The 22643-nt window shown below is 42.6% G+C and overlaps 1 long non-coding RNA gene across 1 annotated transcript; it reads right to left on the bottom strand.

Moving 5' to 3' along the window:
* Positions 1–1540: 1540 nt before the first annotated feature.
* LOC121666091 lies at positions 1541–13399 on the bottom strand. The gene is made up of 3 exons (XR_006016580.1): positions 11111–13399; positions 7046–7149; positions 1541–1663 (listed from the first exon to the last, which is right to left on the bottom strand). It is a non-coding gene; the product is annotated as an uncharacterized LOC121666091 (long non-coding RNA).
* Between the last annotated feature and the right edge of the window lie 9244 nt (positions 13400–22643).

Below are 22643 nucleotides of genomic sequence, written 5' to 3'. Positions count from 1 at the left end.
TGAAATACACTGTTAATGTAAATAGCTACAAAACCAGTTCAGGTTTTCACTGTTTGAGTTACTCAATGAGCGTAAAGTTGCACTAATGATCCCTACAAATGAAAAGACCTTCAAAAAACAAGAGCGCTCTGGTCTGTGCCACTTGACCCAGCTGGCTGCTAATACCAACAGTGAGAGCCCATAAACACCATCTCCAGAACACCTTTTCAGCTCTTAGAGTCTTTCTTGTCAGGTGTCCCCACACACACCTCAAGAAAGGAGGAACTGCAATGAACTGAAAAGAAAAAATTTAAAAAGAAAGGCAGATAGCTTGTTTCTTTCTTGTTGCCTCGGTGCACTGGCTGGCCAGCACAGCCTCACAACCCAGGTATTTCTGTTTGAGCTTGGATCTCCCAGCAATGCCCACAGCAGATGGCTGATCAACACTGCTGAATAGCCAAGGTTTAAAGGAAGTAACGGAGGCAAAACTTAATAATCCTGGGTATTAACATTCACCCACGGAGCGGAAGTTCTGAAGGTTTCTACCCAGGAAGTGGCCACCTTTAAGAAAGAGCTAAGTTATCTGGAAAAGCCTTAAGCTCTTCTTGATCTGTCTCATCTACTGGATCATGCTTTAGCTCTCTGTAATAAAACCACAAGACACAGTCATGGGACACAGTCAAATACACGCTTAAGGAACCATACACATACACTCATTATTCCCTCTCCTCCCTTCATTATGGCCATTTTGGGTTTTAAATCAGATGTCTTGGTTAAGGTACAGCTGGTATGACACAAATTCCTTAGCAGTTGAAGATAAAATGAACAGAGAAGTCTAGTAAAGCTATTCTAGCTACTCCACAAACGAAAAGCTACACTCACTATGCACCAATTTGTTCAAATTTGTGATTTCTGTATTTACTCATACATGAGCTGCAATCTACCTCTTATGTTGGACAACTATTTTCTATGTGGATGCCTTTTCAGTAGTCTTGTTCTCTTTCATATTTTCTTGCCAAGCTCCCTCCTTTCTTTTCTACACTAAAGCATGCCCATTCCCCTGCTTTAGTTTTTCTCCTCAAGTATCTTATCCTTTAGTATCCTCTTTTTTTTCTCCTCCTTATGAAAAGAGTAATATGTGCACAAAAGGCTTCTCTCCTTCTTCAGTCTTCTTTTCACCACCCACATCCCTGATTTCTGTCCAGCTCTTCAGCCACTTGGAAGGAGACTCCCCTGATCCCAGGATCTGCCCTCCAAAAAAAGCCCATGGATACAAAAGAGAAAAATACCCCAAAGAATTCTGAAAATGCTTTTGTTGTTTGGTACAGAATCTGTGAGCCTGATCTAAACCACTGAAAGCTTCCTGAAAGCCACTGAAGCACTTACTCTGAATTAGACTAAAAGGTAGATTTTACAAAGGGGAACAAAGTAAGAAGGCTTCTATAGATCAGCTCTTCTGTGAGTCAGCAAGCAGAAAGCTTGGGTTGCTGCACCCCTCTGTAAACAGTTCTTGCTGGAAGGAGGATGGGGGTTGGGGGTGGAAAAGGAAAAAACTTATTTTGAGGTAGCTAGGTGTTCCCAAAGCCAATGACTTGAGAAGATCTGTCTTTGCACAATTGTCCTAATCCATTGTTGGTTTTGCTGGCACTCTTTCCATTTTGATCAATGTAACTTTCTTCAAGGACTAAATGGGAAAATATTAATTCTTTATGCATTTATTTACCTTCAGAATCTCAACAATGATCCTTATGCTCATAGAAGAGGACAGCTGGCCAAGCTTTTTGTCCAACCATTCACATTTTTTACTCTGACCTGGTTGTACTGATTTAGCTAAAGTAGACTGACAATCTGAAATTAAATTAACAACAAACGATAGACTGAATTAGCTTCAACTGTTGATGACTTAGGAAAAATGCTCACAAACAGTACATGCACTGATTAAAATAAATTGAGTCAAACTAATGCAACTGTCTTGATCATCTTCCTCTTGGTTTCTCAATCCTGCATTATTTAAGAAGGGCCATGACATAGGCTTTTTTCCTGGAAAAATGCAGATAAAACAATTGCCTTAGAAGACTTTTCTAATTAGAGTGCACGTGGTGGTCATCTGAAAAAAGATCACAAGGTGGAATGAAAATAGATAGAAGGCATAAAAACTGCTATACTTAAAGTGTAACACTGCTTGGTAAAGCCTGATTTTGTGGCATTTCATTGATTGGGTTATGCACTTGCTGCACTATGTCAGCCAGACTGCTGGTGAAAATATTTAATGATGTTTTCTCCAGATCTAGGCACTTTCCAGTCTGTCTGCATCAATAAAAACTGAATAATGGCAGAGCTAGAAGAAGGACAGCTAGGTGAGGTTAACGTGTCTGGGTTAAAGTCGTTTTCTACTTGAGACCTCACGGTATTATAATAAACACACATGCAACAAAAATAAATACATAGTTCTACACAGTTTCTCTATCACACCATGTGGTTTCACATTTTGCCATATATTATGCCATGGCCATATGCATGCAGCAGTACATACCAAAAAACCTGGGTTAGTGTACACTAATGAGATACCTGATCTGGTAGGAGAGTAGAAAGTACAGAGTGAACAGAGGTGGGCTGAAGGAAAAACACAGCAATAGGAGGAGACACAGGAAAGGAAGAAAAATATGATAGGAGGAAAATGTGCATGAACTGAAGATGTATTAGAAGAATAAGACTGAATTAAGAGAAAAAAACCAGTAAGGTACCCCAGAATCTCTTCAATAATTATAGTTGAATGACTATGAAAATAATAAACACATCACCCAAATGTTTACTAGGGCTGGAACTGTCAGTCCAATTTGCAGACCTATACAATTCACTTTTCACTTGTGAAAACTTTACCTGGGATACAGGCTGCTTTCTGCTGGCATTTGAAACATCATGGCTACCTGGTGCTTTTTGTTGCAGGGAACATGATGCCACATGGGCTCCACAGCCCATAAGGTCCCTACATCACTGCAGATTGTTTATGGGATCTGACATTATACAGCAATGCATGGGCCAAGATTAGGGTATGTCTTAGAGCATACACATTCCCAGGCTTAGACCTGAATTCTGCTGTCCAAAAAGGAGAACTGAGCCCTCCGTATCTGAACACTTTCAGACACAGACACAGACTGGTTATGAAATAGCCACACCAGCTCAAGAATAGAACAGCCACCCCTCTGTCTCTTTTCTCCCTCATACATGTTTTGTGGCATGAATAAACTGTGAAAAGTGGCCAGAACATCTTAAATTCTAATCCTTGCCTTGCTGGGGGCTCTGGTGTGACCTCAAGAATGTTATGTCATCCTGATTTCAAGTTTCCCCATCCTTAAAACTAGCCTGCTCTATCTTGTTAGCAGTTTTTCTCAGTGCTGTTGCTTTCCTTTTGTTCATAAGGAATGAAAGGAATTTAGATTCCTTAACATACCCTTCAAAAAAACCCCACCCCAAAACCCCTCACCCAAACCCCAAGGGTGATCTTAACTCAGGTTAAGACAGCCATCAGGCCGGTGTAGCTTGGGTTGGCTACAGTAGTTAAAGTTTATAGACAAGATCATAGTTGAACAAAAGAGGCTTATCCCAAGTTCTATCTGTAATTGCTGTCTTCATTGTTATTGCAGGTAAATGCAAAGTAAGTTCATCACATGCCACTTTCTGATGTACAAATGTACGTTTTATCTTTTGGACAATGATAAAATAATGGTGTATGCATACAACTTTAACTTTATATGGAGAAATAAAATATATTAGTCCAATTAATTTAGTATTCTGATTTGGTTTAACCTGCATACTGGAGAATGGAAATAAAGCACAGATGCAGTCAGGATACTCCTTCCTTATACACGTAAGGCTCACATGGCTCCAAGTCCTGACCTTAAACTCAGGACTTAGGTGCTTTGGAGTATGTGGCCATTGTCATAACTGGTTGTAGACCTGCTGGGAGGTCCACATGTGCTCCTGCCAGCTCCCTCGGCAAGGCTCAGTGGAGAGGAAATGCTGACAGAGGTTTTGCATTTTACCATTTAGGCATGTGTGGCTTTTAGGATACAGCAAGGGCACCAAGGAGATTTTTGAACCAATTCACTCAGACCCCATTTTTACTACCATGAATTTTGCTGCTCAACAGAGGATAAGCCACCAAGAGCAGATAAAAAAGAGGATGTTTATACACTGTACTTCCTTATGGTTCTCAGCAACATTCACTTTTAATCTTTTAGAGACATGAGAGTGCCTGAATCATGGCTGGTATTTTTCAAGTGCTGCTTTGACACACATGTGGCCCTGCAAAGAAACCTGGGCGTTTCCTGAAGGAAGCATTCATTCACACACAAGCATGCTGCTCTAAGAAGTGTTTTATCCCCACATCCTGCAAAATATGATCTCCCTATGGCTATTGAGAAGACTCATTATCATTCCTTGAGATTACAGCAACAAAAGGGTCCATTCATATTCTTAGGAAGAATTACTAGAAATACCATCTTTCACTGGTGCTGAAAAGCAATTTAAAAGGACAATAATGCTACTCCACGTTGCTAAATAGTGTAATATCTGCTTTTCTGTCTGAAGGCTAACTCATGCAATCACATGTCTACACATAACCTTCAGCTGCCTTGATAAAACTAGTCTTTCATCAGCCTGGTTAAAGATCTAAAGCTGAAAAGTCTGACCCCTCAGGCAAGATGGCAAATAGAGAAGAACCCTAAGTTATTATGTATTTTAAATAAATCTTGTGACTTTGAGTGATCTTTGAATGATCTTTAAATGGATGGCTTGGGCAATGTTGCATCTCCTAACCATTCCTTAAACTCTGCTGATAATCTCAGTGCCCAAATACAAATTTTACAGACAATCTCATTTTAAAAGAATTGTGTGGAAAAAATTGTACCTTCCAGCATGTTTACATTGGACCTGGCAGTAGGAGGCCTAATTTCCAGTTGCACACTGCAGAGTTGTAAATGCCATTTCAGCAAACAAAACAGCAGACACTGCATCAAGTATCTTCTCTCCATCTCATACTTTTTATTTTACTTTGTGGGGAATTGCTGTATATAGAACTGAATAACTAGTGCAATGGATCGCCTGCTGCTCAAATGATGAAGGCTGAGGTCTAGAGACTCTGGATTTCTACATTCAGTTCTGCAAGATTTGAAAATTATGAACTCAGAAGCAGCCAAACCATATTCCTTAGTTATGACTACTGTTAATATCTAGTGTATTACATAGCTCATAAGACACTCAGATCCAGACCCCTATATTACACACTGCATAAATGCAGAACAGGAAGCCTGGTGAGTCCCCAGGGTGCTTACTGCTGAATGACTCAGTCATTTTTGGATACTTAGCTGGCAACACATTCTGCCAGTTTTCAGAAGTCCCAAGGGGAAGTAGCTCTCAGCAGTAAGAACCAGGGCTGCAGGTCCTCAGCATCTTTCAATATGAGACTTAAGAAGTGAACACATTCTAAAATCCCATGGCCAGTGTTTCTGGTTGGCAATTATTTTTTAAAGGCATATGGTCTGACAACATGAATCCAAGTTGTTTTAACAGGGCCTAGCAAATGTCCCAGATATTGAAGCTTGCAGCATTAGCAAACATTTTGAAAATGTTGGTAGTTGTCCTTGTACTCATCAGAATGTAATGTGAAACAGAACTCACCTACATTCTCCAAAAGGTTCATTAATCACTGCTCAGTCTTTACAGTTAATATGATTGGACCAACATGCCTTAAGAACATTAATAAAAAAAAATATGAATGACAAATTTCTTCTCAACTAAAGCACCCCATATCCTATCCAGGCTGTTATAATGAAACAGCAGCAAACATGAAAAATACAACAAACAAACAAACCAGAAAAGCAGCGTGAGTCCCAAACTGCTGCTATTTATTTTCATGCCAGCACTAAGCAGTGCAACCATATGCTAAAAGTTGGGGGGTGAAGGCTTTTTACCAAACCTCCACAACATAATGTAAGAAGCAGAGAGTTTCATGACAGAGTCACTTCTTAATGGGAAGATAGGTGATTACCACAATTTCCCAAGGGCTATAACATACATCAATAAACCTTGCAAAAAAAAATTTTTGGGCTCCACTCTCCCTGGATCCTGCCATGCTAAGTCTGAAGCCTACTGGAGGCTTTGGATTCAGTTGTTGAATTTGTGTTCTTTTCCTTTTTTCTTTCTTTCATTTAGGAATCCAAGCCGATCTGAGATTGTGTTCCAGTTAATTTTGTTTCATTTTTTTGTCTCTACACAGAAAAGAGGCCACAATTTCTTGTTCAAATGCTGGGTAGTTTGCTTCTGATTACTGTGAAGCTAATTATTCAGCATGGTTAGCCTCAGATATCCCATGCACTCAACTATTTCTGCATTTTAATCGCTCACATTACAATGCCAAGGTAACATGGTTTGCAGCACAGGCACATGAAATGGCTGTTTCTGCAGTCGATGCTCCTTCACAGGCGCTCGGCAAACATGGCAGTTACAGAACTGGAGTTTCCATGATGACTTGCCAGAGAGCCTTTGAAATGTATCGTTTTCAGTAGATGTACATGACTTGCTTTTACATTGGTTAAGATTCAAGGTTTTGAAAACAGAGGTCACAGAGCAAAATAACTGCTGTGTGAAATTAGCTGAACACGCTGTCACTCGGCTACATGTATTTTTGACAATGACAAGTTGGAAACCTCAATGTGCTTCTCTCTCAGTGCTACTGCCTTACCCCTTCTCCTTAATACTAATGAGTTACCCTGTGGTATTGTTTTAACAAAAGGTCAAGTTGATCTTCAAAAGGAAGAAACAATGTCACTAGGTATACAGTTAACAAGAAAAATATATCTTATGATTTCCTTTGATGAAATTAACTAGTGATTCATGACATAAAAGGAAGAGAAACTTATATTTAGAAAGCAGTGCTGCTATTTTTTTTGGCAACTTTAGTGTTGCCAGCAACATTTTCTTGAATACATGCCTGGCTTCCCCTGAAAAATGTGTGATGGGTTTGACAAGCTTCGTGCCTATAAAGCTTTCCAGAATCTGTATCTACCTTTTTCACAAGAGAGGCAGAGTGTGCATTGCTCCTCCACATATTTGATCCGCCACCTTCCTTCTAGTTTCAGCATTCTTTCAAACCCTTTCATCTGAACAGAGCTGTAAAAAAGAATAAAAATACCAAGGTAGATGCTGTCTCATGGTTATGTTCAGCAAAACTGGAGCACCAAGTGTAAAATGTGTCCTATTTGCCATTTTTGGCTGCAATTATGCATGTGATGCAGGATGTGGCTTCTAACATATCTGGTGCAAATTCGACAGCTTGTGTAGGTCTTCCTGGTAAGGTAAGACATGCAGCTGCAGGTGATCCCCAGCTGCAGATATTAATATCCCTTAGAACAAGAAAAAACAAGAAAGATAAGCATGAAAGCAAACCCTAGGTCAACACTTCTTCCTCTCCACCCTTTCCTGCCACCACAAAAAAGTGCAACTGTCTGATATGGATGACAAAAGTGTTTTTCAGCCACTCCATTTTTGACAGAAAATAACACTGACTTTGTGACATTCATGCCTGAGTTAGTATATTTCTGAAGTAGGAGGCACCAGCAAAGTACAGCACCACCCATGAAGACTTCTTAGCATTGGTGCGGCAATAAAATACTGATACCAGCTTTGTGTAACTACATCACATTTTGTTTACATCATCATAACATCAATGGACCTGGATGGGGTAGGCACTGTGAAAAATCTGGAGACTGAAGCTGATACTCCTCTTATGTTAAAATAATAGCCAATAAAGTGACATCTATACACCTTTGTATTCTGTAAGATGTGCATTTTGGGTAAGGTACAGCTGGAATTTCTAAATTAACCTCTAGCTGATCTTAAGGACAGTTCCTTAATAAAGCCAGAGGAAAATAATACAAATAGAGTAATAAAACTCAGATTTATTACTAAATAAATCATTGGTGGTTTTGTCTCTTGCAGAAACAACTGGAGAGTTGCCTAGAAGGGATGAGAATGTCAGACACTTCTCTGCTGGCCCTGGAAAGCAGCTGTGTGGGACAGAGAAAATCACAAAATCATAGAATGGTTTGGGTTGGAAGGGACATTAAAAGGTCATCTACTTCTAAAATCCCTGCCATGGGCAGGGACACCTTCTACTAGACCAGGTTGCTCAAAGCCAAGAATAAGGCATCCACATATTCTCTAGGTAACCCGTTCCACAGTTTCCAAAAGAAGGAAAATGTGTCAAAATCAACATGTCTGATGTAAGATGAAAATTTTCCAGTATCAACTAACTAGAAAAAGTTTCTAATTTGTCCTTTTCCCTAGTGGGGAGCTTATACCCATGCCAGTACCCTAGTATAACAATTTTATCAAAAATGGCCAAAAGCTCAGTCTGTAAAGACAAATGGGAATTCACCTTGACAAATAAAGCAAGTCTTGAGTTCCACGTAATTCATGCCTCAAAGGAGGCTTGACATATATTCAAGACTTTACAGTTCTCCAACTCTCTCTTCTTGGAATTCCTTGTATAGTCAAGGATTTAGTTTACAAAAGTATCAACACCTTCTTATGGTAAATTCAACAAAACAAGCAATCTTTGGACTTGGCCTTGGTTGTATCAGAGTGAATGTGAAACAATCTTGCTGTATTCTGCAAGTTCCTTCCAACCAACAGAAAAAATAGAGTCAGGCTCTGGAGCTCAGGACCCAGCCTGAGCTGGAAATGGGACAGATAAATACTTTTAGCTCAAAAGAACAGCTTAATATACTGGCAATTCAATCACCTTCACTTAGTTGTCATCAGGCACCAAACGGTGGGTACTGGAACAGATTGCTGTAAGACACTTATGAGAAATTGCCCTTTTAATTTGTTTTATTTTGAAAGTTATAGTCCATACTGACAGGCCATTTTGCTCCTGCAGAAGCATAGAGCAGGGGCACTGCTTTTATTGTGAACCTTCTTTTTTCTCTTTCTGGCAAGCATCCTAGATGTCGTAATTTAATATTCCTGCCAAAAGCACTGGAAACATTTGAAAGGATCCTCATGGGATTGAGGACAAACTGTGGATTACATTCCTGGCATTGTACTACACTGGAAGGCATAATTTTTCATGCTATCCCTGAATATTTGCAAGCTAACCAAATAAGAGCACAGCAGAATTAAGAGTAATTTGATGTTGTTTTACTCTTTCATCTCAAACCATCCCAATTATCTAATGCCCTTCTGCTCTTCATCTAGGGCATGCGTTTAGGTGAAGCAGATGTGTTTATGCAGATTAACCTTGCATATTAACAAAGTGAGAGCAGGTTGTGGTGTGACTGAGGACATTACTTCCACCTTTTTTTTCTGCACACTAGAAAATGTGTACTCAGCCATGAATCCCGCTCCTGCTTCCCAGATGTTGGGGGTCAGTGACATAAGGACAGCCACAGTGAATCAGACCAAACCTATAAAAAGCCAGGCTCCTTCCTCTGACAGTGGCCAGTAATGGGTACTTTGGGAAAGAGTAAAAAAAATGGGGCAGGATTGACTCTTCTTCTAATACACCCCAGTGAGACCTGCTAATTTGCTGTTCAGGGACAGCCAGAGCCAGAAGCTCATTTTGCATCTGTGCACTCAAAAGCATTTCTGCGATTTTCTTAGTTCCTTTTTAAAGCTCATTTTCAGCCCTGGTCCCTGTAACATCCTGTGCCTCTCAGTCTCAGTTTATTTCCATTGTGCTATGTAAAAAGAACTGGCTTTTGCTTGGTTTAAGCCTGCTCCTGGTAATTTCCGTAGGCACTCTGACTTCTTTTTCTGTGCTAGAATAATCCCCTCCCTAATCACCCACAAACCATATGCTGAATACCAGGTCAGCAGCAGCAGAACCACTATCAGCAGTGTGTGTCCCACAATCCTCTGTGGGACAGGGGCTTGATTTACAAGTAGGAAAGGAGATATAGAGACAAAACAAGGAACTTAAAGATAAAACATACATTTTATCTTTTGCCATCGCCATACCCACAATACGGAGAAAACTTTCAGAAAAAGAATTGCATTGACTCTCAACAGTTTCTGAACTCACTAAATAACAACCAAACCCTTCAGGGATCCAGTAGGTCTCCCTTGCAGAATAAGCCCAAGGTTTTGTACTTTAAACAAAGAAATTGCTCAAACTAATGAGTGACAGCTGTTAAGAGTTCACCTTCCAGTACTTCCAGAAGGGCTGGAAAACATGCTAGTGGAAAACATTTCTCAAGATCCAAAGACCTCAGCATTAAACAAATCAATCAAATATATCAAACTGTTCAATGCAAGCTGTATCCTGCTACCTGAGTTTATGGAGAACTTGTCAAAAATTATACAAAAAAGTATACAGCAAGCATTAAAACATATAGAACTGTGAGTGGTTAAGTAATTTGTCTTTTACAAGTGTAACTGAAATAACTAAGCTTCAGATTACATTGCCTTCAAATTAGCAAGAAATCAGTCAGTTTAAAAATTACAAGAATTAAAGAACCTTGCCCATTTTCTGTATTGTGACATTATTCTTCAAGAAAGGTTTCTTCTCTCTAAAATGCTCTTGCTTTCATGAAGCCCTCAAAGTCATTCAGTAGTAATATCACTATAATCCTGTGACAAAGCTGCCAGGAAAATGTAACAGGAATGAGTCAATATGTTTTAGAACAGTATCTTCCACAATTCCACAGTCTAACAAAGCATATTAACACTGATATATGGTTTGAATTAGCTAGAGAAATAGTTACAGCACTATTAAAAATAACCCACTTTTCTGTTACATTGGACAGTTCAAATAATGCTCCACAAGCTTACAGGACATGATGCACGGTTCTGAGATAGCTAAATATTGTATGTGCAATATCTCTTCTTATAGCTGAATTTAACGAAACAGATCACAGTGATAGAGAAGGGTCACACTGATACCAGGGTGAGGCAATGGAACAACTATTCAGCTAGTGCACCATGCCTGTACCCTCCATGTTCCACAGTTAACACATGAAGCCCTTTACCTGTTTAAGATACAGACTGTAAAAACTAATGGATTAAAGTCCACTTTAAAATCTAGTTTTTTACTGTGCAACTCATCTTTATCACCTAAGAGACAGCCTACCTTAAGAATCAACAGAAGCAGGTAGGACCCCACGTTCCATGGTTTTCACATGGCCCCTTGTTTTAAAATAAAATCATCCTCTTACTTCTTCTTTTGGTAGGTGAAAAGAGAATTTCTCCAAGGCCTCTTATTAAGAAATTTAGAGGGAGATATTGGTTCTCCAGGAAGAAGGCACCATGCTCCTGTGACAGGTCATATCCTACATTAGTGGAGAATGAGGAAGTCCAGAAAAGAGAAAAAGTTTGAAACTTGCGGGAGAGGAAAAGTTGCAGGAGTGTTACCCAAGAATGAGTAGAAAGCAGTTCTCTCATGAAAAGTAGTTCTCAGGAGAGCAACTGTAATGACTTGTGTTACCAGAAGACACTGGATCCCGGGGGAAAACCAGTGATGGGCATGTGACCGTCTTGCCAGGGGTTTTCAAGGCAGTTTTGAAGAACCGGGGAAGGAAGGCATCAGGACAGGGCTCTAGGGGTTTTTATGCTGAAAAAGAATGAAACAGAACAAGTACCCAGAAGGGGGAGATAATGCAGTGCTAAGATCCTGTGTTGTCTAGGACACTCCATTTCATTTAAAAGCTGAAAAGACAATGAAATCCCACGGAACTCATGACAAGGCATGCCCTGGAAAGAAGGCCAATTTTTAGAAATAGACAAAAAAAAGGAAGTCTAATGCTGAGATGGTGCAGGTGCCCTGCAACATCCTACACCTAATCAGCATTTTTGAGATATCTGGTAGGGAGTTGTACAGAGTAAGTTCTTGATAGGCTCTACTATCAGTTAGAATTTGACTCTATGGTTTTCAATACACTGACTCAAATTCATTTCAGTCCTTGCAACTCACACTACCCAACAGGGCTCCCTTGCAGGACTTCAGCCCACTTTGGAAAGCTAACTTTTAATTACTTTTTAGTAGTGTCCAAACGAACTGTCCCAACTTTTCCCCAGAAGCTTCTGCTCCCTGCCTCTGCTTCTGCTCTCCTCCAAGTACGCCCATCTGTAGGGGGTTTGCTCCACTTCTCCACTCTAGCCCAGTCCCTAGCACTCTGCCTAGACTTGTCTCTGAAGTCCTCAGACTCGATCTCTGGTGTGATATTTCCGCTTTGGCGACTTTGCCCTGTCCACAGGCCTAAACCAGTGTGAAGTGAAAAATTAGAAAATTCAGGCAATGAAGGAAGTGAAAGTTGTGATTCAATAGAGGGTGATTCATTTTAGGCAAGACTGCAATCTGAGTGCTGACAAGATTTTTACCATCTGGCCTTTTAAGGTGCTTCTTTTCAAACCAGACACAAGAACAGGCAGTAACAAAACACTGTTCTTTGTCTTTTAGACTTTTGAGAGAAGAAAAACTGCTGAAGGCAGTGAGTTAATTTAGGAATTCACTAGCCTGCTGATGAAGTTTCAGGTTGAGAAACACATACATTTTCATAGGTAAGCAACGTGTTCCTGACACATCCTTTGCGTGAGGGGACAGTGGTCACCATACAAGGAGCTAAAGGGTTAAGATTCTCCACCCTGGTGCAGAGATGGGCCTGATGGCATGGATAGGAAAAACTCTTCACTATCTCTTCAGATATTCAAGAATGAGCCATCAATGATGCTAAGAGGAGCTATGTTCTAGGCAAGCTCTACAGACCACAATGCTCCTTGCCTGAGGATTTTCTAGCTGCAGAAAATTCTCAAGAGAGACTGAAAAAGCATTTAGAAGAGAGACCTGTTGACAGTCACTAACTAGATCAATCACACCAGTTTCAGGAAATCCCTAAAGTGAAAACACACATAGTCTGGGAACATATCTGGCTGGAGTATTGTGCCTTATTCTTCTACTTGCCTGGCATATTGCTTTTGGATTTGGCTTGCTTTTAGTCAGGTCAGATAGTTAGATCTGGTAATTGAGTAATGGCCATGGCAAAACCTGTAGTTATACCTTCTATGGACTAACAGCATGAGGAAGGAGTTATCTCTTACTTGACAGCAAATAATGGACTAAGCAGGCTTTATTGGTAGTTTTCTGGAGGCGATGGAAGAAAAACAGCTTATCTTCTTTTCCATAAAATTCCTTACCTTATCCCTGCAGTACATTGTAAAGGCCAGATAAAGATAGTGCATTAAGCCTACAGTTCTACCAGAGAGTAAATGAGTCCCACCACACCAGGTTAAAAATGCCTGAGCCAGGGGCCATCATAAGTGCCAAACTGCCAGCTTCAAAACGACCACAGAAGCCCTCCTGTGTACTGCCCACAAGTCTTAACATTGGTCACCTTCCTTGTCAGCAAGGGTGAGCATAGCACCTTTTCCCATGGAAATTGCTTTTCTGTCCTAAAGCCCTGTAGTGGGTTGAACCTGAGTTGATGGACAGTCTTTTAGACTAATGACGCTTCTCACAATTTACATATTTAAACTGCACGGAAAGGCGGGAATTGCCTTTTGTCCCAGCTCGCCTGCTGGAAGGTGGAGGGGGCCTCGGAGCCGGGCCGGGGCCCCTACCCCCCTCCCCTTTTCCCAACGCCGCGGCACAGACCCTGGGCCACTGGGGGGAGGAAATATCCCAGAGCCGCAGGCAGCTAAAACCAGCCATGGAGTGCCACACAGCTAAACCCATCCGGCGCGGCTTCCTGGGACCGGCGGGTCCCTCTCCTCTCCACACGCAGAGCCGGCAGAGCCAGTGGGAGCCAGCGTAGCCTCCTGTCTGCAGCCAGCACACTTCGTGCTGAACTGAAGAAGACACCATGCAGCCAGCAGCACAGAGGGAGCGAGGCTTTCTCCACCGTAAAGCCTGAACAAGAACTCTCTTCAGCATGGCGGCGTCAGAGACAGAGAGAAAGAGAAAGTGAGTCCCGTGGGACGGAGCTGAGCATGGCGACGGGAGAAAAGAGGGCGGTGCCGCGATTCTCGCGCGTAGCTTAAAAAAACTTCTTGCATGCCGTGGTAAGGAACTGTAATACCACAAACTGTTTGTCTCTTTAATCCATTTGAAGTACATGGGGGGATGAAAAATTCACATGTGGCCCATGAAAATTGTGAAGAGTGCCTACGCCAGGCAATATAGAAGCAGTGAGAGGCTTTTAGAGACTTGTGGCGAAGAAAGCCTTTGTGTTCAGGCCAAAATAACTCATCCTTAAAAAGATTAATAACCCCATGTAGTAGCCTATGTTTGGCAGTGTGAAAGAACTGCGAGATTTTCATGGAAGAGATGTTTTACACCACAGCAGACTGTTTCTTTCCGGGCGGGTCTGCTGTTGGTGGCAGTTTGGGAACCACGTGCAGCTGAAGAAAACCCTTTTTTTCCTTAAGCATATGAAAGAGACTTATCAAGAACTGCAACACTGACTAAAATCCCATGTTCTGTTACCCTTTGTGTGAGTTGGGTAAAAGGAGGAAAGGGGGAGGAGGTTTGCTTTAATTTCTTGTTATTTCTCTTTTAATTCTATTAGTAATAAAACTCTTTCTTTGTACTGCAACTGTTTAAATTTTGTGCCTGCTTTGCTTTCTGCTAATTCTTATCTCACAGAAGGAAAGTAAGTAAGTAATGGATATTTTAAACCAAACCACTGTGCTTAATTGGTGTTTCCGCCCGGTTTCCGAACTGAACCCGCTACAAGCCCCCTTTTGATTCTCAACATATGCATCACAACCCTCCCTGCCTCTAGTCTTCCTGATAATCCTGTGGTGAGTGGTGGCACCAATACAGCCACTTTCTTCTGAAGATTTCTATCTCAATAACTGTAATTATTTTTTTAAGAACCCTGCAGAATACTATATGATGTTCATTTATATGTATCTTACAGAAATCTGATGGGCAAGTGCAGTTTGAGAGGTTTTCTCATTCAAAAATCTTGAAAACTGCAGCAAGGTCTACAAAAGAAATTTATAAAGTATTGGTATGAATATGGTTTAGTCCAGTGGATTAAAGATGAACTAGAACCTAATGACATAGCTTTCATTGTGCCCCCTCATCTTACACCAGAAAAGGTTATGGACACACAAAATACTAAAGACAGCTCTTTTAATTCAAGTTGCTGACGTTACCACAGAGAAAAGTTTTAGCATCTCTCTTGCAAGAGTGAGAAAGGTCTCATTTTACACCATAATGAAATGTGTTGTACTTTCTGACACCCTTAGAATCAAGGCTTCTTGATGGGCATACTGAACTTAGGGGAGAATAAGCACATGATTTTAAATCTACAAATTTGAAGTTCACTTCTGTAGTTGTACAATAGTTTTTCAAAGACTATATCTCCAGCTCCATAGAGCTGCCCAGACAGTAAAGAAGTTTCAATTACATTACCGCAATGTATGTCTGTTACTCAGAAATAGGTGCAGACACAAGTCTCTTAAGACTTGTGAGCTAACTCAGCTAGTCCTTTAGCTTAATCATAAAAAATGTACCTATTACTCCAGGGAGGACAGAGGGGTATGTATTTTGGCTTCTGGATGGCCTTTCATAACAGTAAACATTACATTTAGTGTGTATAAACATCTATAGTGGCTGCAAAAAAAAATAAATTGTAACACTAGGGCAGGGGAGTGATCACCTTGGATCTCAGTACAAGAAAAGAATTCTTGCCAACAGATCACTTCTGCTCCTTCTTTTCCTTTCCTTGGAAACCTGGGAGAGAGGTCATGCTTTGGCTTTTTAGCCAGGATGAAGTCACATATGCAATAGCTATAGTTGGGGAAAATTCCTAATGTTTTGTGAAGATGGTGCCATGTGACTGAAAATCTGAAGGCAGAGCTCAAGGAAGGGCACAGAGGAAGTGGGAAAACAATGGATCTCATCACAGGGAAGATGAAGTACCTGACCTGGAGTGCTGGTACATTTCCAGAGGAGACTGCACGCAAGCACATTTTGGGGCCTGTTAGTGCAAACCTCTATATCTCACTTTTTCACTTCTCTTCTATTAACTATGCAAAGGTGATCGGCCAACAGTGGAAGAAAGTTATGTCATGGTTTAGTATAGTTTGGGTTTTTAGTAAAGAGGGCTTCAGCCACAGAAGTGATTCTCTTGCAAATAGGTGCTTACAGCTTTCTCTATGACTCGACAGAACCAATCGACTGGCTAGTTTGAATACTGGCAACTTTTTAAAGCCACTTAAGAAGCTTGACACGCCTCTGTGATCCACATTTAAGAACAAACAGAGCCCGGGAAAGCCTCTCTTGCTTCCGGCTTTCGGACAGGTAACTGGGGACTCGCAGCGCGGCCAGTGGGGCCAGGCTGGGCCCTGCTCGGCCTGGGCCGGGCCGGGAGACAGCCATCCTGGAGCCATGCAGCCCTGCTTCACCCGCAGCCCTGCTCCGTGCAGGTGGCCCTGTGGCGTGGCTCGGTCAGGCCCCCCAGTGCGGTCGAAAATTCATCTGAGGCCGCTGCCTGACAAAGACCATGTGACCAACAGCGAGAGGTGAATTCCAGCTGCAAGGCCCGGGTGAGATGAACCCTTTTAGCATTTTAAGTTCCTTCCAGAACAGATGAAGCCTCCAGATATCAATCCTCTCCCGAGTCAGAGGAAGAGGGAAGGTGAAGGCAAGTGAAGAAAACACCATGAAGTCACCAAAGTCAATGAAGAACGAAGAGCTGAAACCCTGAGAGAGGAGAAAGAGATGCTTCAAACCTAGAAGCTGAAATTCCTTTGTAAGGCTATGGTGATGGACTATGATACATCAGAGTACCCATTGTAATTTCATGAAGCATGGGGGAGGTGGAGCGTTCAAATTGCAACAGTGAGCAAAAGTACCTGTGCTGAAATAAGCAAATGTTGAAGTAGCTGTGATTTGATGGTAAGCTTGGGCAGAGAGAGATGAAAGTGATGAAGAGCCTTGCTCCCAGGGAAGAAGACCTCTGTTCCTAGAGATGAAGATGCTCCCAGAGATAGGGGAAGAGAACCTTTGCTTCTGAACAGCTCATCCTTAAAATGGTACCCCAGTAGCTCAAGATTGGACCCTCAAAAGCAGTTGTGGGAAAGCTGTAAGTCGAGGGAAGGGACTCTCACATGCAAGCAGAGAACCATCCCGGGCGGCTGTCTCACTGTGATACTGAAGCCATGAGAGAACTGTTTCTTGTGGAGATGTGTCCTCTCCATAGCATGAGCAAGAGAGACTCCTCTCCCTAAGTGAACTGAAAAAGATTATTATAGAGGTGGTAAACTGACTGAAAATCTCAAGGGTTGTCTTTTTACGTTGTCAGTGGGACAAGAGAGAAAGGTGGGGGGAGGAAAGTGTTCTGAAGGTTTAGTCTGACTTTTTTCCTTTCTTTTAGGTCTGTTAAGAAACTTCTTTATATTCTCTTAAGTTTTGTGCCTGCTTTGATTTTCTCCTAATTCTTATCTCACAGAAGGAAAAAAAAAGTAAGTAATGGATATTTTGAACCAAACCAGCACACTTAATCGGTGTTTCCACCTGGTTTATGAAGTGAACCTGCTACAAGCTTTTAGTAAGGCACTGCATAACTCCTCTTACCTTCCAGGAAGTAGCTTGAAGGAATTCCAGCAGCTTCCTGTTCTGTAGTTATCCTTTCCTTCCTTCATACACCAAGGGGAATCAATCCTGCATTAAAAAAAAGCAAAGAAAAAAAGGAGGATTCCTATGAATCTGCCATCCAGACAAATTACTGAGATGACAGATGCAGAAGGAAAGGTTTTCATCCTCCTTCTATTACCTTCACATTGCCTACTGTTCAGCTCAGTCACCAAAGCTTTCACTTCTCTCTCACTTTATCATACTGAGATAATAACTTAATTCAACTTGTACTGTCATGCAAAACCTTTGAGATGACCTCTGTTAAACAAGAGTACTTGTCTAACTGCAAGCCCTCAAAATCTTTTTGAAGTCACAATCAATGCTTTGTATGATAAACTGGATGAAAATGGCTCTTTTAGCTTCAGAAGTAAAAGAAATGCCAACTTGATGGGGAGTTTTTCTGTTCTCAACACATCTTTTTCTTCCTATTTTCTGATAAGCAACTGTATTCATTTAGTATTCAAAATAAAAGTGTCAAACAGTCTCAGTGTGAAAGCATGTGCCTGTCTCAGTCTGAATCAGACCTGACCATGCTTTGCTACTGTAGAACACACAGTGTCTCTTGTTCTTTTGTTAGTATCATTTTTGTCCATAAATCCTCATTTGAAAAAAAGAAAAAATCAAACCAAGGTAGACAGCACATAAAATCAAGCAGCAGCAGAGAAGCTTCAGAGCTCTCTTCAAAGTATAGGAAAAACAACAAAAAAGAAGAAACGAAATTAAAAGTATTCTTCATAGGAGGTCACCTTACATAAAACTGTAGATAGAAGTCCAGTTCTTTAAATCTACTTGAAATCACTGTAGCCCTATAACCTTCTTTAGAATCACACTCACTTGCACCAGTAGAGGTTTTGGCTACAAAGCAATTCTAAATGGCTTTGCTGTCACTGAAAACAAAACCTACCACAAGACTCTCACTACACAACACATAAAGGTATGACAATGGATGACACACTAAGAGACACAATATTCCAAGTCATTTCACCATGCACATTTTTAGTCAGACTTTTAAAACTGACACGGAGATTTCAAGGGAGGTCAAGACCTTGGAATTTCACCTAGCCCTCTAAAAAACCACAAGCTACATTTCCTCAGATTAAGTTCTTGTTCAGGTAAATGCAAGACCAATTCCAGGTTTTCCTTTTGGCCCTAAGCTAAACTCTGAGTGCCTTTTTCCTCTTCCATTAGTATTTCCACAGAAAGGCCCACCTTACACACCACCACTGTGCACTGAAAATGCAGCTCAAAATGCGAGCTGTCATTTTCTTGCCTCATATCTCTGCTGAGCATCTCACACACATCAGTACTTGGCTGATGTTTCAGCCTTAACATGCTGCCAGAGAGGAGGTCCTCACAAGGAGCTAACGTGAGAGGATTCAGCACAGAAACAGTCTGTTTTACACTCTGTCACTCCTCCTCACCACCAACAGAGGGTGGAGCCTGACCAGGCATCCAGCCTGAGAAATCCCAGTCTCTAAAGCAGTCATACTTCTAAACTTCAGCAGCAAGAGCAAGACATTGACCTGGCAATGTGGTTGCAGCAAAGAAAATTCTCAACAGATTCTTCCTGGTGGGGGTGGTGGAGTGCTGAGGCAGGAGCCCAGGCAAAACGAGGAATGAGGTTTTCTAACTGCAGTTGGACAAGGAAGGCCTTGCACAACCTCATCCAGGCTGGGAACGGTGAACCCCTGGGGTTGGACTAGAGACCTCCAGAGGTCCCATCCAGCTGAACTACCAGATGTTATCAATCAAAGATTGCATTCAACCTAGTACAGAAAAAAAACCCACCAACACATTAAATCATCATGAAGGTATTTTACATATCTTGGCCCTGTTACAGTGGGGATTCTGTAACACGATGTATCAAACAAGGAGGCCGTGGAAAAGAAATAGATATGGACCGATTCTTGGTAGATGTTTCAGAGATGTTTATTTCTCCAGCCGCATGGCCGGGCTCTGCCGAGGAACTGTCAGTGTCACAGGACCCGAGGGTCCTTGCCCGTGCAGGGGAACACAAAACAACCAATGGGAACGAGGCTGACCAGGGGCAGGGAAACCCCGTGTTTCCCGCCCCAGGGCCCCTCTCCCAGGGCTACATGGCGGGGGGAGGGACCCCGACATGGCCCCAATATTTATTTGTTTTTAATAGTGTCTAAAAAAAAACATTGAAAGAGCAGAGCTTTACTATAGTAAATAGCTTGGAAGGGCACTACCATCTTAGGGGTTTTGGCTGCTCTATCAGCTCTTTCCACAGTTCTTTATCCAGGGCTGGAAGTGATAGCTCAGTTTTTTCTCAAATCGTATCTACTGGATTTATCTAAACGTTTTCATGATAAACAGTATGCACTGTGCAGTTCCAAGCTATTTACAAGCCCCAGACCACTCTTAACACATTCCTGCCTTCAGTCCTACCTCCAGTGAGTCGGCTTTCCGGGCTCATCAGGGATCCCCTTCTCCAGCTGATGGCAGAAGAGAGCCGAGCTCAGAAGAGACGAGCTCATCAGACATCTTCCGTTCCTCGTTGCAGAGCTTCAGCAGCTTCACAGCATCTTCTGCTGCCAAAGAACAGAATCAGATCAGAAATGAGAACATGAACTGTGCCTTCAAGCAAACGTTATCACTTTATACACACAGACACTCCCCCCCTCAAAACACCCTGCAGTGAAAAGAAGCAGATAATGAAGCTCAGATCCATAATAAGGATTAATCTCCACACTTTCCACAGAGCCATCCTTGAAAGTGATCTGTGATGGGTACTACAGGTACAAATCAGTCCTGAAATACCAGATCATCGTTTCCAAGGAACAGTCCCATACCAAAGTGCAGTCTTAGCAGGGCTGAGCCATTTTGGTGCTATGCAGTACCTTTCAACATCTGGCTCTACACAGACCTTCTCTTTATTATTCTGAATTCTTATTTTCACCGAATCACATCTGGGTAGGTTGGAAGGGACCACAGTGGATCATCTGCTCCAACCTCCCTGCTCAAGCAGGGCCATCCCAGAGTACATGGCACAGGATTGTGTCCAGATGGTTCTCCAGTGAGGGTGACTCCACATTTTCTCTGGGCATCCTGTTCCAGTGCTTGCTCACAGTAAAGAAGTTCTTCCTCCTGTTCAGGTGGAACTTCTTGTGCATCAGTTTCTACTCGATGCCTTCTTGTTCCATTGCTTGGTACCACTGAGCAGAGCCTGGATCCATTCTCCTGACACCCTCCCTTCAGTTATTCGTAGACACTGATGAGGTTCCCTCTCAGCCATCTCTTCTCCAGACTGAACAGACCCAGCTCCCTCAGTCTTTCCTCATAAGAGAGATACTCCAGTCCCCATATCACTTTTGTCACCTTGCTTCTCCAGCGGGTGTCAGGGTAGTTAAAGTCCCCCGCCAGACCCAGGGCCCGTGACTGTGAGGCTGCTTCAAGCTGCCTGTAGAAGGCCTTGTCCACTTTCTCCTGCTTGGGTGGCCTGTAGCAGACACCCACATCAGTGTCACCCTTACTAGTCTGCCCTTTAATCCTAACCCATAAGCTCTTGACTTGCTTGTTGTCCACCCAAAGACAGAGCTCGGTACATTCCAAGTGTGTCTCACACAGAGGGCAACTCCACCACCGTACCCCCCTGGTCTGTCTATCCTAATGTAGCCCTTCATGACAACACTGCAGTCATTCAAGCTATCCCACCACATCTCTGTAATTGCAATAAGATCAAAGCCCTTTGACTGCACACATCTCTAGTTCCTCCATTTTATTAGGAAAGAAAATGTGCTTCAGCTTTAGAAAGAACAAAGGATGAATAAGCGTGTGCCCTCTGAGGTCCATAGGAAATATTCCTATTGCACTAAACTGGTGGTGCCACAAACTAGTCAGGTTCTAAAAGCTCATTACTGTGAGTACAAAACCAGAAATGCCCTACACAGGAGAACAATCCCACATGGTTCACAGGACAGCTCAGTAAAATACAACTTTACCCCTATTCCAGTGATCCCTGGCCCTGTACAAGCCATTACTCACATGACGACCCTGCAGCCCCACGTAGCTCCATCAACAATACCAGGTTACTTGTAAGCAGTATGCAGAGATGTTTTACAGGCACAAGGACAGTACAGCCCCCTCTCCCAAAGCTACACCAGGCGAGGTGTGGCACCTGAGTGCTGCATCCATCATGGCACCCACATGCAACAGACAGCCAAGATCCAGGGGCACCAAGATGGGAGAGTTATGGGATGCTTGCATTCTTTCACAGCACCCAGTGTGGATTGGCTTTCTTATACAGACATGTACAAGCCAGCTGTGTGCCAATGGCCTCCTGTTTAGAAATAGTGTGGCCAGCAGGACTAGGGAAGTGATTCTTGCTCTGTACTCAGCACTGGTGAGGCCACACCTGAAATACTGTGTCCAGTTCCGGGCTCCTCATTTCAGGAAGGACATTGAGGTACTGGAGCAGATCCAAAGAAGAGCAATGGAGCTGGTGAAGGGTCTGGAGCACAAGTCTTATGAAGAGCTGCTGAGCGAGCTGAGGTTGTTCAGCCTGAAGAAAAGGAGGCTCAGGGGTTACCTTATCACTCTCTACAACTACCTAATAGGAGGCTGTAGCTAGGTGGGGATTACTCTATTCCAGGCAACCAGTGACATGATGAGAGGACATAGCCTTAAGCTGTACCAGGGGAGGTTTAGGTTGACATGAGGAAGAATTTCTTCACAGAAACGGTGATTAGACATTGGATTAGAACGCCCAGGGAGGTAGTGGAGTCACCGTCCCTGGAGATGTTTGAAGAAAGACTGGACGTGGCAGTCAGTACCATGGTCTAGCTGACAATGTAGTGACAGATGACAGACCGGACTGAACAATGTCAGCGGTGCTTTCCCACCTAATGGATTCCGTGTGCTGACACACGTTCATACCCGGCGCGGCCCCCGCCCCGCCCCGGCTCCGCCCCGCCCCGCCCCGGCTCCGCCCCACCGGCACTGCGGCGCCGGTGCCGGTCATGGCGGCGGCAGCGCGCCTGTTCCGCGGGGCCGTCCGCGG

The sequence above is a fragment of the Corvus kubaryi genome, unplaced genomic scaffold (genome assembly GCF_017639235.1).
Source record: "Corvus kubaryi isolate FWS band 111438036 unplaced genomic scaffold, C.kubaryi_AGA036_p1.0 37341, whole genome shotgun sequence".
NCBI classification, from domain to species: Eukaryota; Metazoa; Chordata; class Aves; order Passeriformes; family Corvidae; genus Corvus; species Corvus kubaryi.
This window is presented reverse-complemented; position numbering and strand designations above follow the sequence as displayed.